General features: G+C 37.5%; 1 pseudogene; it reads left to right on the forward strand.

Annotated features, from left to right (window-relative positions):
* Positions 1 to 20,249, forward strand: part of LOC127416017 (laminin subunit alpha-2-like) — a 336,769-nt pseudogene that overhangs the window by 226,401 nt on the left and 90,119 nt on the right.

A 20,249-nucleotide genomic window follows, 5' to 3' on the forward strand; every position in this document is an offset into this window, starting at 1 on the left:
AACACAAATAATGTCAATTCCCAAGCTGAAGTACCTCAGTAGATGGGTGCAGAGTATATAATATGTATAATTACATTAATATATAATTAAAATAAAGTATTAGACTAAAAGTATAGTGGCATGCAAAAGTTTTGGCACCTCTGGTCAAAATTTCTGTTGCTGTGAATAGTTAAGTGAGTAGAAGACGAACTGATCTCCTAAAGGTATAAAGTTAAAGATGAAACATTCTTTTCAACATTTTAAGCAATATTAGTGTATTATTTTTATTTTGTACAATTTTAAAGTGAAAAAAGGGAAAGGAGCACCATGCAAAAGTTTGGGCACCCCAAGAGATTTGAGCTATCAGATAACTTTTACCAAGGTCTCAGAACTTAATTAGATTGTTAGGGCTATGGCTTGTTCACAGTCATCATTTGGAAAGGCCAGGTGATGCAAAATTAAAAGCTTTATACATACTCTGACTCCTTAAATCTTGTCCCAACAATCAGCAGCCATGGGCTCCTCTAAGCAGCTGCCTGGCACTCTGAAAATTAAAATAATTGATGCCCACAAAACAGGAGAGGGATATAAGAAGATAGCAAAGCGTTTTCAGGTAGCCGTTTCCTCAGTTCATAATGTAATTAAGAAATGGCAGTTAACAGGAATGGTGGAGTTCAAGTTGAGGCCTGGAAGACCAAGAAAACTTTCAGAGAGAACCCCTTGTAGGATTGCTAAAAAGGCAAATCAAAACCCCTGTTTGACTGCAAAAGACCTTAACCCTCTGGGGTCTGAGGGTATTTTGGGCCCTGGAGAAGTTTTGACATGCCTTGACATTTGTGCTTTTTTCAGTTGCTTAAAAACATATTAATGGCTAAAGTCTGATAACACTGTATTAGGCACAAACTGGGCTACAATAATATGTGAGCAACTTGTATGATCATGTTTGTATTTTTGAGAAAATAAAGTTTATGCATGGTTTTTGAAAAAACAAAAATTTAAAGTCACTGAAATAAGGCCATATAACACATACTAAATATTTGTTCACGAGACTTTTGAGAACTGGATCTTTTAGCGTAGAGTTTTTGCTACAAAATGATGTGAAAACCATCCTGATCACTCATTCATACAAAACAATATAGTCATTTAACTTTTGTAAGACACTTTTAGTGTTAGAAAGGCCATATGCGAGGAAGCTTGGATGATCATGAATATTGATGTGATTTACACCTGCGGAGACAAAGACCCCTCCCCTGAGAGAGAATGAATGTGAGGAGACTTAATGATTGAATGTATTGTTTGTAGTTTATTCACAAAATCAAGTTTAAGTTAAAAGAAGTAATCTGACTATACATTTTCTTTACATAAAGACTTTACTTAAAAACTTTAGACCTACACTACCGTTTAAAAGTTTTAGATCTGTAAGATTTTTTAAATGTTTTTAAAAGAAGTCTCTTCTGCTCAACAAGGCTGCATTTATTTGATCCAAAATACAGCAAAAACAGTGATATTGTGAAATATTTTTACAATTTAAAATAACTGTTTTCTATTTGAATATATTGTAAAATGCAATTTATTCCTGTGATCAAAGCTGAATTTTCAGCATCATTACTGCAGTCTTCAGTGTCACATGATCCTTCAGAAATCATTCTAATATGCTGATTTGCTAATATGGGTATATTTACAGCACATTTTACACATTTACACCCGAACAGATATTTGCAAGCACAAGCTTTGTTGATGATAATGAGGCAGCATAAACACTAGTTAAAATATAATCTAAACATTCATATTATTTTTATATCATATTACATATATTTCATATCATACAGCATACAATTTAAATACCTGCTTTAGCCGAATCAACATTTAAATGTAAATAAAACTTGCCAATTAGGATATATTTCAAATTTCAGTACTCTGAATCCTGGCTGGCAAGTCTGGAAATAGTCCAAATAGTAAAGTATGTACATGTTTATATAAAATAGCATGTTAACTAATGTAAGCAAAGACTTACTCATCTGAAATTGTATCCACGGCTGGATCAAGTCTCTCTTCAAAATACAAACGTTCATCGGAGTCCCGCTCTCCTTCTGAGGAAAATGTGAACACTTCCTCACCTGTGTAGCGTTCCATCTTCCAAACGTGCAGAAAATGAATGAATTTGATGCTTTTTAAGGCATTATTGGGGGCGTTTACCATTTGATTGCCTCAGCACATTACCGTATGAATAGCGCGCTCTGCTGGTGGGTGTGATCACATTAGCGATAATTAGCTGAGCAAGGAGAAACTGTACATCGCTTTGTTTCATACAGATTACATTGCAGGAGAATATTTGTTTTAAATTTGAATTGTTTTATTTAAAAGTAGACATTTTAAGCTTTCTTTAGACATATGTTTCATGTTTGTCTGATAAGTATTCACAGAGTTTCAGTTCATTTTTGTGACGTGTTTCAGAAAGGTGCTCGCAGAGACAGAGATGGCTGAAAGCGCACCCTGTTTATTTTCTTTATTTTACAAAAGCACAAGATTTTGTTGTTATTGTGAGTGTAACAAATAAAAGTAGACCCTTTATAGTCTCTAATGATGTCTTACACTTATCTGTATGCCCAAAAATGACAGAGTATTTTAAATTGTTTCCACTGTTATGAGGAAAAAATCCAGCAGGACGTGCTGACCTTCATGGAAGAGTCATGAGAAGAAAACATTTCCTGCATCCTCACCACAAATTTCAGCGTCAGAAGTTTGCAAATGAACATCTAAACAAGCCCGATGCATTTTGGAAACAAGTCCTGCAGACTGATGAAGTTAAAATATAACTTTTTGGCCGCAATGAGCAAAGGTATGTTTGGAGAAAAATGGGTGCAGAATTTCATGAAAAGAACACCTCTCCAAATGTTAAGCACGGGGGTGGATCGATCTTGCTTTGGGCTTGTGTTGATGCCAGTGGCACAGGGGAACATTTCACTGATAGAGGAAAGAATGGATTAAATTAAATACCAGCAAATTCTGGAAGCAAACATCACACCATCTGTCAAAAAGCTGATGATGAAAAGAGGATTGCTTCTTTAACTTTAAGCCTTTTGGAAATCAGGCCATCTTTTGCTCGCTTAGCTATTCACAGCAACAGAAATTTTGATCAGGGGTGCCCAAACTTTTGCATGCCACTGTACACCTGTAAAATCTATTTTCTTTTCTCTTTACATCATTATAACTCTCCTAAATTTTACCTCATACATTCCCTTCTAAAGGGACTTTGTTCCCTTCTCACTCAAAGCGCTGGCGCTTGTTAAAGTGTGGCGTGCTGTCATAGCAACCATGTTACGTTCCGTTTCTGTTTGTCCTACAAAGGCCATCTCGTTTAAACAAGACTTGTTTAAAGGAGAACGCTCGGTATACCACAGCCTTCAAAGGATGCGTCCTACCTAGCATGCAGCCTTCCAAACGAGACACACCCCCTGTGGTCATTAAAAATCCCAGGACACTTCTCGAATAGAGTAGGGGTGTAACCCTGGTGTCCTGGCCAAATTCCTCCCATTGGCCCTTATCAATCATGGCTTCCTAATAATCCCCATCTATTAATTGGCTCTATCACTCCACTCTCTCCTCTCCACCAACAACTAGTGTGTGGTGTGTGTTGAGAGTACTTGCGCATTATGGCTGCCGTAGCATCATCCAGGTGGATGCTGCACACTGGTTGTGGTTGAGGAGAGTCCCCTGTTCACTGTGCTTTGAGTGTAGTGTCAGAAAAGCACTATATACATTTAACGTTCATTCATTCATATATCCATGTCTTTAGAAGAAATATGATAGGTTTGGGTAAAAAACAAATGATCCAAAACAGAAAAAAAAAAAAGGAAATGCACACCTGAACAGCTCCTATACACAGGATCTTTAATGGACAAGAAGTGATGTTTCAAGCATATTGCTCTTCCTGAGACTTAAAACACAATCACAAAACCGCCATCTTAAATAGTGTAGATCACATGATATCACATTAGTCACCTGATCAAACTACACCAATACTGAGTGTGCTGTACATAAATACCATCAATAAAAACATATATAACACATCAATATACTGTATATCATCTCTGCTAAATCATATATGTTACATTATATAAAGGGTGTGCAACACATATTTCAAAACATTCTGTTTCAACATGCAATGCATATCATATCATATTTACATCTTCTTATGTAGAAATATTTTAACACAATTGAAATTTTAATAATTTTTTTGGCAAATATCAAGTCTTTGTTCAAGAACAAACAAATACCATGTTCGATTTATATACAAACATATCTTTAAAGGAATTATCATAAATTAAACTCTTCATTTAAACCTTTAGCATAAATAATTAGCACTGGCTATCACTTGTTTGTTTGACAGTGCAAAGAGGGAACATTGAGATTTTGTTTCCAAAGTAGAAAAAAACATTGTAACATAAATGTCAAATCAAGTAAAATCATTTTTATTTGTACCGTTTTTTATTTTGCTCTTTCCAATACACATTGTTACCAAACAGCTTTACAGAAAATCAGCTATAATGTCTGTAACATCTCAAAAACATGAATAACCAACACTCCTGTAAACAAAATAAACAATATGATTTTTTTTTAGAAAATCTGACTTTCTATAGCTTGGTATTATTTCAAATTTCACAATTTAGTCCCGCTGTCCCCATATGAGGACATAAATGTAAAAAAACAACAATATGCTCTTCCAAAAAAAAAAGAAAAGTGAATGGAAAATGAACACAGCAGTCCTGCTCGGGTCTCAGGTGGTTAAGAAGGCAATATATTGTTTTTTCCATATCATTGAACATAAATCTATTATAGGCCTACAGTCCACAGCAATCAATTTTGCAATTAAATCCATCAATCTGTTATTGTTAATCTATAGATGATAGATTTATTAAAAGGGCTATTCTAAGGACACGTCAATGTACACATGTGTCAGGCAGAGTGTCTCACTTTGGTTGTGCTGCATCATAAACGCACCGTTTTACAAGTTAAAGCTGTGTCAAGTTAAAAGTAGTTTGACACTTAGAAAAATGCGTCTGGAGACCCCTGCATTGGGAGTTGCACTCCATCCCCTTGAAAAGGATAGCAATGCTTATGACACGTCTGAGCCCTGAATAGGGCAAGCACTGGTTGTGCAATATCCTTGAAAAGGATAACCAGTGCTTAGCTACAGAATGCGTTCAAGCCCTTGAAAAGGGGAGCATTGTTTGTGAAATACCCTTGATAAGGACAACAATGCTTATGATGTGTCTGATCCCTGAATAGGGTGAACATTGTGCAATACCCATGAAAAGAATAACATTGTTGAAGCCTGTGTCAAAACCAACAACATATTTGCATGATCCATGACATGAAGCTTTATCAACTGAATATTCGGTAACTGCTTTGAAAGAAGTGCAAATCCCAAAACAGTATTATGCCAAAACAGTAGCAAAAAATACCATCACTTATCTAATAATGAGATGTTGTCAGTGTACATAGTAGAAGTATTTAGTAGGAGCATTTAATGTTTGACCAGCAGATGTAAGTAACTGAACCAGGTACAGAGCTTAGAGAACAATAGCAATATAAAAAATGTATAACACCCCTGTTAAATTTGGTTATTGATGTGTTGAGGAAAATAAGCAAGGTCATACTCAAAATAGATGAGTTCCCAATTTACAAAATACTGATCCTACAATTCAGTTCCATTTTCTCCACAAAGGCAGAGGGTAAAACTCTGTTGAAACAATAGTGAGGAACAGCAATGACAAATTCTCTAAAATATTCATTGTAAGATTGTGTAAAAAGCATAACAACACACTCCACTGATCAAACTAAATCAATCAAATCATAAAATAATTATTTGCTGTAAAATGTTCACATGACATAGCAACTGTACCGCCTCTCTCTGAACATACATATTACACAGTCTGCGTAGGGCAACAACTCCCAAGGTGGGCACCTTCTTACCCTAGGGGGTCACTAGAAATGCCCCTTCATCACATGTTATATGTTATTCAATGACCATCGCAGAACACAGACAACTGCCTTGCAGCTTGCACCACATCCGATTACCACCTCGCAGCGTGTAGACTTTTATCATGACTGAAAGGCAAGGGATATGTTTGATATTTGATAATGACCCATGCATACTTTCCTGTTATTTGACTGTAATTCAGTAATGTTTTTGTGCAATAGCCCACCAAATGGAAACAGCAACAGATGATACTTTCCCTTTAAAAGAGAACAGTGAATGTAGACATACAACGAAAATGTTTTTGGCAATTTGCATTAGGAGTGACAAGCAGAACACAAGAAGTATCATCTTAACTTAATGGAGATAATCAGACCACGTACACTGAAGTACTATGCATAATCAATGTGCATGAATTGAATTCTGATTCCCCAGTGCATGAGTATACTCGGGCATGCAAACACTGTTGTAAACAGATGAACAATGTGAACCTGAGCTCGGCTAACTGTGTGACGCGGCCACCACAGCTAACAGAACGTGCAGTGTTCTCACTTACTTTAACATGATATGGGTGTACACTGAGTACACTTGTAAAATGAAACATTGCTGCTTGAAAAGCGATACTGATGTAGTATAAGGAATATGATGAACAGACTAGTGAATTGAGAACTATAGCAGAAAAGCCTAAACCCCAGTAACCACCAGCTAGATGCATTGACAATTGTGCCCACCCCCCCACCCAAAAAAATAAAGAATAACCAGAGGACTTGAGTATCTCGGTGATTCAGACCAACTGCACTGAGCGTGAACATTGTGGTGAGTAAACCAAGTGATGTATAATCAAAATATGAAGCGACTGTTTGCGTGGAAAGCGAAGGCATAGCATGTACCATGATTGTGTGTTTCGCTCACATGTGAGTGTGAAAGCAATGCACATAACGAGCGATGAAAGACTGCTGCAGAGTTTATAAAGCAGATGCTGGATTATGATTGGATGAGATGCCTGAATTGAAAGAATAGTATAATGATACAATGAGTCTTCCTCGCAGAAAACAGATGCTGGATTATGATTGGATGAGATGCCTGAATTGAAAGAATAGTATAATGCTACTATGAGTCTTCCTCACTAAAAACAGATGCTGGATTATGATTGAATGAGATGCCTGAATTGAAAGAATAGTTTAATGCTACTATGTGTCTTCCTCACAGAAAACAGATACTGGATTATGATTGGATGGGATGCCTGAATTTAAAGAATAGTATAACGCTACTATGAGTCTTCCTCACCGAACTACTGCTACGCTTCCATTTTTGTTTTTTTTTTTGTTTTGTTTTTTGCATTGAGATGTGTTCTGCTCTTCTCCTGTAGTTGACTCTGATGCCGGAGCAGACAGTTCTTCCTCTAGTGGACAAAAGCAATGCACAGGAGAGCACAGCAGGCATGAGATTCCAGCATCCGGATATCATCGCTAACGCTGATGTGGTCCGTCAGCATCTGAGTGGGCTGTACTACTGGAGACTTCCCAAAGAATTCATAGGATTCATGGTTAGATTGCCATTCTTTCTCTGTTATACCTCATTCTGCATATCAAGAAACATAATTTCTTTAATATTTAAATATTAAAAATATTAAAAATAAAGTATATTTGTATTATTTATACAATATATTGGTAACACTTTACAGTAAGGTTTCATTCGTTAACATTAGTTAATGCATTAGGTATCATGAACATATATATGTAATATATATAATATATATTTTTTACAGCATTAATTAATCTTTGTTAATGTTAGTTAATAAAATCACAATTGCCATTATTAGTTAATGTTAGTTCATAGTGCATTAACTATTAATATTAGATAATAATTTGTATTTATTTTAAAATGTATTTGTATATGTTTAACATTAACATTAAGAATTGTTCATTGTTAGTTCATGTTAACTAATGCTGTTAACTAATGTTAATGGAACCTTATTGTAAAATGTTAATATATTTAAATTTACAATTAAAAAATCATTCAACATTTTATATAGAGGGGACCTGAGCAAGATGTCATGTGGGGAAGTTGTCACAAAGGTTCAGTAACGATAAGATTTGGAGTCCAAAGTCCAACTTGATTTCAAACACCTAATGTCTTAAATTACAGTCATTTTTGTGAATTCCACCCTTACAATTTACAATATACATTTTATATAATTTATATACAAAATACAATTTATCAATTACAATATTTGTTGTTTACTTAAAAACTTTAGACCTACATATTTTTGTGTATTACCTATTCAGTTGTGTTGTTTCATCAATCATTTTGTACTTCATAATTGTTTTACTTTTAAATTTAGCTGAAAAGTGTACAATAGGTTGTTAAATGCTGGCGTCAACCCCCAGTGATTGCATGAAATCTACACCACTGTTTAGTGGCAGGTTCCATTGTGACAACTTGCCCCATGTAGTGTGACAATGTGTGTGCTGTTGGGGCTTGTTGTCACAGAAGGTCAAGGTGTGTTCAATGAACGGTATCTTTTTACCTGTGCAAGAATGGTCAGTATGTTCAAAAGCATTTTTGTAGCCAAGATTTTGTGGCAATGCCAAAATGACTCTCAAAAATAAACCTCTAAGAAATATTCGCTGGAGTAAACCGTGTATGACAACTTTCCTGTACACATAAATTATTATGCATATATTTATAATATTACAGAGTGGCCTCAGAAGTATTTGACAGTGAAATTGACACTGGAACCACACTGAAAAATATCTGGAAGTAGTTAATCTCATGAACTATGAACATGTTCAACTAATGCTTGAGAACCAGAAAATGCTTTAAATACTTTTTGCCTTTATTTTAAACAGTGTATTTATTGTTTTATAAATTGAAACCTTATTTTGGGAAATGCTTTGCTTAAAAAGTTTCCTTGTGCTATCCTTCTTTAAAATACATACCTATCTCTGTTAATATAAATCAACATACACTATAGTCCAGTCGGGAAATTTCCTCGCTACTAAATATTCCACAGTCAACTGTCAGTGGTATTAAAACAAAGTGGAAGCGATTGGGAATGACAGCAACTCAGCCACGAAGTGGTAGGCCACGTAAAATGACAGAGCGGGGTCAGCGGATGCTGAGGCGCATAGTGCGCAGAGGTCGCCAACTTTCTGCAGAGTCAATCACTACAGACCTCCGAAGTTCATGTGGCCTTCAGATTAGCTCAAGAACAGTACGTAGAGAGTTTCATGGAATGGGTTTCCATGGCCGAGCAGCTGCATCCAAGCCATACATCACCAAGTGCAATGCAAAGCGTCGGATGCAGTGGTGTAAAGCACGCCGCCACTGGACTCTAGAGCAGTGGAGACGCGTTCTCTGGAGTGACGAATCACGCTTCTCCATCTGGCAATCTGATGGACGAGTCTGGGTTTGGCGGTTGCCAGGAGAACAGTACTTGTCTGACTGCATTGTGCCAACTGTGAAGTTTGGTGGAGGGGGGATTATGGTGTGGGGTTGTTTTTCAGGAGCTGGGCTTGGCCCCTTAGTTCCAGTGAAAGGAACTCTGAATGCTTCAGCATACCAAGAGATTTTGGACAATTCCATGCTCCCAACTTTGTGGGAACAGTTTGGGGATGGCCCCTTCCTGTTCCAACATGACTGCGCACCAGTGCACAAAGCAAGGTCCATAAAGACATGGATGAGCGAGTTTGGTGTAGAAGAACTTGACTGGCCTGCACAGAGTCCTGACCTCAACCCGATAGAGCACCTTTGGGATGAATTAGAGCGAAGACTGCGAGCCAGGCCTTCTCGTCCAACATCAGTGTCTGACCTCACAAATGCGCTTCTGGAAGAATGGTCAAAAATTCCCATAAACACACTCCTAAACCTTGTGGAAAGCCTTCCCAGAAGAGTTGAAGCTGTTATAGCTGCAAAGGGTGGGCCGACGTCATATTAAACCCTATGGATTAAGAATGGGATGTCACTTAAGTTCATATGTGTCTAAAGGCAGATGAGCGAATACTTTTGGCAATATAGTGTATTTTAACAAGAATAAAAAAACATAATAATAAAAAAAAATGTATATGCTGTTTGTAACCCCAGTTTTAATATTTTGAGCACCTTTTAGTATCAATAGCAGATTTTTAAGGCAAGCATGTACCAGTTCCACACACTATTCTGATGTGATTTTGCCCCATTTGCTCCACAAGCTTTTAGGGACACCAGCCACCTGTCACATCCGAACACTGGATATGTATTGTAAACTCTCAAAATGTCACAGAGAGAAATTAAAGGTCTGTATACCTTTACAAAGTACTGTCTTTCCGTCTCATCCATCAAGGCTCGATGTTGGTTTGTGTTTCAGATAACAGCTTATGGAGGCAAGTTGAAGTATGCGATTTATTACGAGGCACGCGATGAGATGGGTCGCACCTCCTATGAGCCCCAGGTCATCATCAAGGGCGGCCCCAAGAGAGACAAGGTCATGATGCGCCACATGCCAGCACTTCAGATTGGCCAGCTGACCCGTCATGAGACTGACATGAGAGAGGTGAGCCAATCAGAGTGGAGAGTCAGAAATGGGATTCCAGCTTTCTCTCTCTCTTACTGAAACAAAACAAATCGCTGTACAAAACGTGAACTGTGCATAATTGCTTTCATTGGTGTAAACTAATGTAGTCAGATTGAGGAAGTCATATTAAATAATGTTTGACTTTAATAAAACAAGTTAATTTAGATGTTACCACATAAACAGTTTTGGTTACCTGACAGATTATGTTTTATAGTTTACAGAAATTTTTAGCATGTGTAGTCATTCACATGGTCTTATTATCCCAGCCTGGTCTCATGAACATTACGTGACTGCGGCAACATTTTTGCAATACTAAACTACGTGCTTTATTACATGTTTCGCTGCAGTTTTACTCTGAAATTAGCGAGGGGCGCCAAAAGCGAGTGAAATGGTGTCGTTATCAGACGAGGTTTTTAAAGTGAAAATTAGATGGAGGTCTTAATGAGTAAAATCTTCCTCCCTAACCTAAAACTTTAACCTAAATCTAACCAATAGTAATCTAAAAGTAAATGAGGGGTGGTAGCCAGTGTATTTTACCACTGAGCTACCCAGGCCCCCTCAAATGTGAGTATTGCCACCTTGTGGATCCACTAATTCGTGCAAATAATTCCAGGCACAATTAGAAAAATCTCTGCTAGCACACTCTGCTGATAACGAGATTTGCGTCATGAGTCCTGTACATGTCTTTCTGAAGTATACTTTGGGCTTTAGTGTCACCAAACGGAATAGCATGAATAATGATTATTTTCAGACAGGTTACCTGAACACTCCCCCTGACTAGCATTGGTCAGACTGATAGTCCCGCCCCCAGACTCATGCCATTTGTTAGGCAAATGCTACCATTTCAGGTTGCTCAGGATACTCAAAAAATTTCTAAATAAGTTCAATAGAGGAACAGAACCTATTAAAGAAACCTCACCTGTGTATAAATGGGTTCAGTTTGTGTGTTGATGACGAGCAGAATTTCTGAGATCTCTGTGGAGGTGGCAGAAGTGGGTACACCTTCACAGGACAGTGAAATAGCCCATCAGATCAAGAAATGTGACTGTCCTCTGGGATACGCGGGTCTCTCCTGTGAGGTAATGAATTATTTACACAATATACTATATATGACGTTTAAGAGCTTGTTATGTGCCAGAAGGTTGTGATCAACAACGTAAATGTAATATTTCTACATTATTTTATTGGTATTCGGCAGTTGACGGGACATGCAATTTTACTGTCCTCAAAGACAAAGGCCAATCATTTTTTCTCTTATATATTTTCCTCATTTGTCTGTCCATAAGCATTAAAAAATCTATTCAAATTGTGTTTTTAGCAATTTCAAGTAAAGTGTGGAAATTGCACTATGGTCTTTCTTCATCATGAACTGTGAAATAGAGAAACATTAAAACTCAATCTTTAACTACTTTAAACAGCATTATTCAAATTTTATTGGAAATGTTTTTCATGCAGTTTCCATTGACCAATTTGAGGCCACGTCCACACTCATGTGTTTTCGTTTTAAAAACACATTAATTTCTCTGCATTTGTGCTTCTCATCCAAACTAGAATGTCGTTTTCCTCCACCATAAATGGAACGTTTTCTAAAACAATCTCCTTTTGTGCATTCTTGTGAAAATTTTATGAAACTGAAAACATGTTTTCAACTAAAAGGATTAGTGTAGATGTGGCCTGAGAGACTGCAATGGAAAGTTTGTACTCTTAAAAATACATTTGTCACACTTCAGGACTATTGAAATGAAATAGTGATGACAAAAACATTGATTGAGAGTGGTGAAAAACTTAAAAGAACTGGTGACCAGTTAGCCTTTTAAATGTCGTGCCTAACAACAGCCTTTAGCCATGCCTGTATTCACAGTACAGTGCAACCTTTTGTACTTTATAGCTGAATTAAAGCACACAAAGATTTCTCACATCTGTTGTTCATAATATTGCCTAGAAAAACAACTATAAAACAGTTAAAGAAATGAAATTTCCACATAGATGTACAGAGATGTCCTTGTCACAATAATTAAACTGCTTTTAATAGGTGCTGATGTGCTCTTATAGAAAAACAACAGCTCTTGGAAAAACAGCCCACATGTCAAAGTATGAACAGCTGTGTAGATCATTGCACCATACACATTATCAAAGTGTTTTCTGCTTTTCCGAGTCTTAATGTCTTAAGAATCTCACTGTCAGTCTCCACCCACAAACTGCCTGTGTTAGATCTTTAAGAAGCTAGAGTGTGTTAAACTCAGATTACAGATCAGCAAGTGACAGTTGTTCACATTCAGGCTGGACGGGTTTGCATGGAGACAGATGGCCATAACTCTGAAACGCCACATACTGTGGTTAATAAAGTATTTTTAAACAGGCATTTAGCAAGTTCACCCTGAACAGATGGTGTTCTAAATTGACATGATTAATTTGGAAGAGAGAGACTGAGAGGGAGTGTTGCTATGGTTTCAACAGAGGACTATTTTTTTCCTGTATGAGCATGCTTGTCAAGGTGTGTGTTTGTGTGTCCAGGAATGTGCGGCCAGGTTCTACAGACTGTTGGTGCACACTGGTGGTGTTGCGTCCAGAGCGGGCGTTGGCTGCTGTGTTCAGTGCCAGTGTAATGGACACAATGACTTGTGCAACCCTGAAACATCTGTCTGCCAGGTACACCCATAAACAAATCATTTTTGAGCAGCAGTCCTCTGATTGGACCATTTCCTTCCAAATGAGCTTTGCGGAAAGCTTGCAGCAAAATGTCCATTGTTGCCAAAGGTTTGCTGGAGGTTCACCACTACCGGTGAAGAGCTGTAAACTTCTGCCAAACATTTGCAGCGAATCACAAGCTCATCTGCATGCGAAAATAATGAGAGGCAAATTTGCGGCAAGTTAAGATTTTTTGAAAGGGTGGTTAAGAGGGAGCAAGAGTTGAATTGTTTCATTGTCAGGCTTGCTGTCAGAAGTTCTCAGGAAAACTATGACTAATAGGCCTTTGTAGATGACAATAGGTACAGTAGGAGTAATTTGTCGGGTTCAGGTTCTTCAAACATGACTTCTGTTTTCCAAACGATATTTTTGGAAAATGTAAGTCACATTTGAAGAACCTGAACCCAACAAATGACACCTAATTTGTCACGGGTCAGTTTGAAGTCATGTTTGAAGAGCCTGTACCTATACTGTATCACGTTTGAAGAACCTGAAGAACCTGAATCCAACAAATTACACCTACTGTACCTATACTGTATCTACCAGCTAAGAAACGAAAATATGCACATTTTTCATGAAACGTATCAACTTGGCAAGGAAGCCAAGGAAGCCACATCTTCCAGGTCTTTGGAAGACAAGCAGCAGGTCAGTTGAATTCATCAGTCCATCAGTTCAGTGAACATGTATTCTCATCTAAGAGTCCAAACAGCTCAAAAGATATATCCACTATATGGTCAAAAGTTGGTGGACACCTGAACACCAACATTCATATGTGCTTTTTGAACATTTAATTTCAAAACCATAGGGATTAATTCCACTCTTTGCCGCTACAACATCTTCCACTCTTCTGGAAAGGCTCCACTTTATGTTGGAGTATGGCAGAATGCATTTGCTCCCATTCAGACACAAGAGCATCACTGAGGTCAGACACTGATGTTGGGTGATAGACCCTGGCGTGCAGTCGACATCCAATTCATCCCAAAGGTGTTCAGTGGGGTTCAGGTCTGGGACTCACTACATGGACAAAATTGAAGCCTATGTGATAGTTCTGGCAGAGGACTCATAGAGAGTAATACATCATCATTTATTCAAATAAGGCATCTCATCGAATCATGATCCAGCCTCACCTTTGTAAGCAAACATAACTGTCCCTCTTCACACATTATACAGTGTCGCTCTAACCCCACTCCTCCACAACACCACCAGTTAAGGTCCCGTCCTGTTGTAAGGGCTAAGCTCCTCTTCCCAGCCGTCATCGCGTACTGGCAGGATCTGACGGTTTGAGCGAGAATCCTAACACTGAACCACAATAGGGCTACACAATTAATTAAAGAAATAATCGAGATTACATTACGCCTGCTCCAATTAACTAATCGTGAAAACTGTCAATTATAGCATTACATTTAGATCTGCTCCCGTTGAATTAAAATGTTATATTTACATTTTTTTTTTTTTTTTTATCATTGTAACCAATGTGTGTTGAGTACGTACAGTAAGCCTATAAGTAATGGTGCAACAAAACTAGAATGCTCCCATTATAATATAACGATATAACAGCGATAATTATGGAACAAAGTTCTAAGCTTGTTTTTGGAGGTGTAGCTTACATAATAAATCTGGATTGTAATTTGCCCCACACACACACAAAAAAAAAGAAAAAAAAAAAAAAAAGAATTTACTGTAAATTCTATTAATTTAAAATTAATAATCATGATTACAATATCAAGGGAAATAATCAATAATTAAACATTTTTTCTTCATAATCGTGCAGCCCTAATAGGACAGGTCTTGCACCAAAGGAAACGATTCTTTCACTAAACTCATGTTATTCTTATACTTTCGAGTCCTCTGAGAGAACTACACTACCCATGATCCTGAGGAAATAATCGGCCAATCAGAGAATCGCAGCTAACAAGGTGTGCTAAATGAGATTTGCAGTGACCGCCCACTCCACATGATGCATACTTATAATCAACAACTTTATATCAGTATTTTATATTCATCTGTAATTTTTTATTCTGTTATGTCATTTGCAATGCTTCATGGAATTGTAGTTAATTCCCTCGTGAAAGACGTCAAGTACACGGCCTTATATCTCTATCTTTTTGTCTGATTTCCAAGTCAATTTCTGCTTCATTTCAAAGTTTGTAATATTGTGATTCACCTCGGAGCTGGTTGGTTTGGTTCATGGTGCACAACTCTTTTTTTGAAGGTTTTTATGAAATCCCTATGAAGAAAATTAATGTGAAAAATACTTCTGGAACAAAGTACATTCTTTAGGTATGCAGGTGAGAGGTATAAATACATTCCCAGACATACTTCATCTGGGAACATGGGCATTGTCTAGTGACCTAAATATATTATGTAATAACAACTGTGAAAATAAGTTACTCTGGTTTTGTTTAACAAGTACAATTTAACCACAAGGAAGAACGTTCTTGGTATACTGTATATAGCACTTACAGTTAAAAAGTTTTTTATTTAAATTTAAACAAAATTTATTTAAAAATGTACGCAATTCATGTCCCTGGACTGTACATAAATAATGTAAATAGGAATGTTTTCTACCATCGGAGAAATTCAAGTTTGATGTACCACCTTAATGCAGTAAAGGACAGTCAGCCCGACTCCAGCTATATAGGCAACACGCCTCTTCAAACCAGTGACATTCCACAGAAGATGCACTCTTGCATTTAGAGACAGCTGGACCGAGCACAAAAGAATGCAGGAATCTCGAGAAGTGTTTTTAAAGTTTCAAACTACGTTTACCTTGTCAAAGCATCTTTAAAACACAGCAGTTATGACTAGAGAGACTGAAAACTAGTGAGACGCGACACAACCAAAGTGAGACACTGCAAAAGTGTCCATCTGACACACGAGTTCATAGACCAACAAGTCAACAAGTTATGTTTAATGATATAGAAATAAAACAATATTTTGACTTCAAGTCACTTTTTCTATTGGCTAAAGCTTGTCTGTTGCCACAAAATATGTATATGATGTAATGTATTTTAATTATCTGAATTATAATATTTATCAGGCCTGTATATTATATTTATAATTATTTTAATCATTCAAATTAATATATTTTTGGGCCTTTCTCAGTAAATATTCTTTAAATAATCAATTAATTCGATTGTGTAATTAATTTGATAAAAAATTTGAATCGATTGACAGCCCTAATAAAAATACATAGCACACACAAATATTGAGTAAAATAGTACATTTTTATCATAAATACTTTTCCAACCTAGGGCCCACAGAATCACGTTACTATACCTACATTTTTTAAAAAAGGATTTTAAATCACTAGAGCTGCAACAACAATGACTTTTATTCACTTTCACTCAAATCACAAGTAAAACAGCATAAACACTTACTTATCGCCCTGTTTCTCATCTAAACACTTTTACCATAGGGCATGATTTATAAGGTGATACATTTTAATGTTTGCATTACACCTGATTCACATACTGTACACTCCCTGAGTGGAGCATGAGCAGCGCAGTCGCGGTGGGCTTTCACAGTGGTCGCTTCTCTGCGAGACAGTGCTGCAGCTCTGTGCTGAAAATAAACGTAATTCCTACGCCAAATAATTTCTTTAAAATGGCCATAACTTATATAATATTTTAAGAGGGGGTTTTTGATAAATATAACAAATTTGGTCTTCATGAAATCGTATGTATATGAGTAGGACCACATTTACATCACAATGTTAAATAATTTACTGTACATAGACCCCCAACCCATACAGTATTGGGTGCTTCTCGTCTCGTTAATCGTCTGCATTGTGTGTCCCTGCGTCGAGAGTTTGCATCCAGCCAGACAACTCAAAAATTATTAAATAAGTAAAAAAATAAATTCATTAAAGCATTACTTTGTTAAAACACCTGACAAAACTGTGTTAGATAGACTATTTTTTAAGACATGAAGGCATGACACGCATAGCAGTAAATTGAAACATTAACTTTCTGCACAAAACTGCTACTGCATCCCACACCTTTTCCTTTGCTAATAAATCCTTGTATAATAAATGCTGAGGGTTGTTCAGCACTTTGTAATTCTCAACCTCTACAATCAGTCGGGTTTCATCTATTGTTGTGGCCTTGGAAATCTGAATGAGGTAACTTGTTGCTTCAACGACAACGGTGGGCAGTCATGTGCACTTGAATGTTTATCAGTGTACTTAGTCGTGATTGGTTAATGTTGCCTGTACTATATCCCTACATATACATAAACAGGCAAAAGTCCTGCAGTTTATTTATTCTTTACTTTATCAAGTTAATTTGTGTTTGTTTGTATGCAGACCTAGAAATTGTAGTGTATTGTAGGTTCGGTTTAAATATTTTTCATTTGCTTTTGCATCTTTTCTATAATCTCCTGATTATTTTAGTTTTCTACAACACCCAGTGCCCTGAGTTCAGCGCGAGCTGCATGGCAAAAATAGGCTCAACGGCAAAACTATAACTCACTGCCGCATCTGGGACACTACACCTCGCGGCTCCCACTCACAATGTGAAAGCTGTAATCTGTTAATATGGGCGGCGAAACGAAAACACCCTCCTCATGCCCCACTCACGTGTATATGTGAATCCGGCCTCACATAACCAACTACATTTACAAGCTTGTTTAAGTGTGATCGAATTGTGCGGTAGCTCGACTGATAGAGTGTTGCACTTGTGATGTAAAGGAGTGGGGTACAAGTCCTGAAGAGCATGCGAGTCCTCACGCGAACCCAAAGTGTCATAGAAGCACTACAAAATGACGTGGTCGTGTTTTTCATCTCACATTTGCTTTTTCTGACACTATTGGTTAGGTTTAGGTTTAAGGTTTAGTGTAGGGAGGTTTTGTTGATTCAAAACTCGATAGAGCTTTCACCTATGTCACAGTGCTACTCTCTGTGCCCTGTGTTTTCCCTCTCTTTTACACTGCCAAATGTACAATAGCTATCTTTAAATCCTGTCTTTTGGAACATTGCCTATGATGCCTTACGATTTTGTCTAGATACGTAGTGCACTAGTTTTAAAAATAGAAACAGCTATTATGTCACCATTTCACTTTTGTCTTCGAGTCTTGGAGTTTTACACGCAACTCTGCAGCGAGCAGCCAGCCCTTTTCTTTCAATTGCTTGCATGCTAATAACAATATAATTTGCATTTTACGGGTTTTCACAAATTGAAAATGGTAAACGAGTGTGTAGGGGGGTAATTTGAGTAATTGAGGTACACAGGAAGTTAATGAAAGTTTCAGAGCGACACAGACCAGTAAACCGCAACTTCAGCAGTCTGATTACACTCCACACTGAAACCTGCCACTCCTCTGTCATAGCTCTCTCACTCTCACTCTGTTCTTGTTTTCTTTCTTTAGTCCGAAAAGATGGTTTTAGATGACCAGTACAGGAGGCTCTGGTCTGCTCATGTTTCCAGAGTGCTGCACAGTTGGATGGTCCTTCTTTGGCCTGGAAAAACAAAAAATGGTCAAACCCGATACATTCATTCATTACATTCACCCACAGGGCAAGAATAACAGACCCTAAATAAATTAGGAAAAGAGCAGTGCTCTTGTATTCAGAGTTATTTAGTAGTGAGTGTACAGAAGTGGACAAGTCAGCCAGTACTTTTTACACAGGGTTGCCGAAAGTGCCAAATGAGGCTAACTCTAAGCTTGAGAGGCCACTTTTAGCAGTGGAACTGCATACTGCTCTGCAGAGCATGGAATATGGCAGAGCCCCTGGAATACATGATCTCCCCATTGATTTTTAAAAGGCTTTTTGGTCTGTAATGGGGGAAGACTTGCTTGCTGTACTCAATGAAAGTCTTACCTTTGCCTTTGAGTTGCAGGAGAGCAGTCATAACTCTATTGCCAAAAAAGGGAGATTTGAAAGATATAAGGAACTGGCGACCTGTTTCACTTCTGTGTTCCGATCTGAAACTCCTGTCAAAGGCTTTGGCCGTTAGGCTGAGGGAGACGGTTGGTCAGGACATTCATCAGGATCAGACCTACTGTGTACCTAACAGGTCCATTTTTGATCATGTATATCTAATTTGGGATGTTTTGGAAGTTTCTAGGCTATTGGACTTAGATCCTTGTCTTATTCCCATAGATCAGGAAAAGACATTTGACCAGGTTGAGCACAGCTACTGTATCTCTGGCACACACTAGAGGAGTTTGGGTTCAGATCTGGTTTTATCGCGATGATCAGGGTCTTGCACCAGGACATTGAGAGTGTGCTAAAAATTAGAGGAATTAGACAAGGTGTGCTTATATGCTCTAGCCATAGAACCTCTGTTGGTGAAAATTAGAAGTAATATTGAAGGCTGGACCATACCACACTTGGGTGTTAATTTTCATTTGTCTGCTTATGCTGATGATATTATTGTTTTAATTTTTAAAGGTCAAAATGATGTAGACATTTTAAAGAGAATTTTTAAAGATTTTGGTTTTATTTCATCTGCCAAGGTAAATTGGTCAAAAAGTGAAGCCATAGCATGTGGTAAATGGGTTCAGGGTCTCCTTAAATTACAGGATGTTTGTCTTAGAAAAGAGATGGCATAAAGTACTTGGGAGATTATCTTGGAAATTACAAAAAATGGGAGGTTATTTTAGAAAAAGCTAAAAGGAAGATTGCAAAAGTGGAAGTGGCTTTTGCCAAAAATGTCCTTTAGAGGGAGAGTTATAGTTATTAACAATCTGGTGGCATCAACATTATGGCATCGTTTGGCTTGTGTTGATCCTCCCAGTGGACTCCTAGCAAAAATACAAGCCATTTTAGTGGACTTTTTTTGGAACGGATTTCACTGGATACCCCAGAGTGTACTTTTTCTTCCCAGAGAAGAGGGAGGACAAGGACTCGTACATCTGGCCAGCAAAGGAGCTGCTTTTCGACTTTTGTTTATACAGAGATTCTTAACAGGACCAGTTGATCTAGTCTGGAGAAAAAGCAGCTGATATCATTTTAAATCAAGCTGGTGGATTGAACTTGAACAATGCTCTATTTTTAATGGACTTAAACAAGCTGCAGACAAATGGATTAACTCAATTTTATAA

Source organism: Myxocyprinus asiaticus, chromosome 25, assembly GCF_019703515.2.
Source record: "Myxocyprinus asiaticus isolate MX2 ecotype Aquarium Trade chromosome 25, UBuf_Myxa_2, whole genome shotgun sequence".
In the NCBI taxonomy this organism is placed as follows: Eukaryota; Metazoa; Chordata; class Actinopteri; order Cypriniformes; family Catostomidae; genus Myxocyprinus; species Myxocyprinus asiaticus.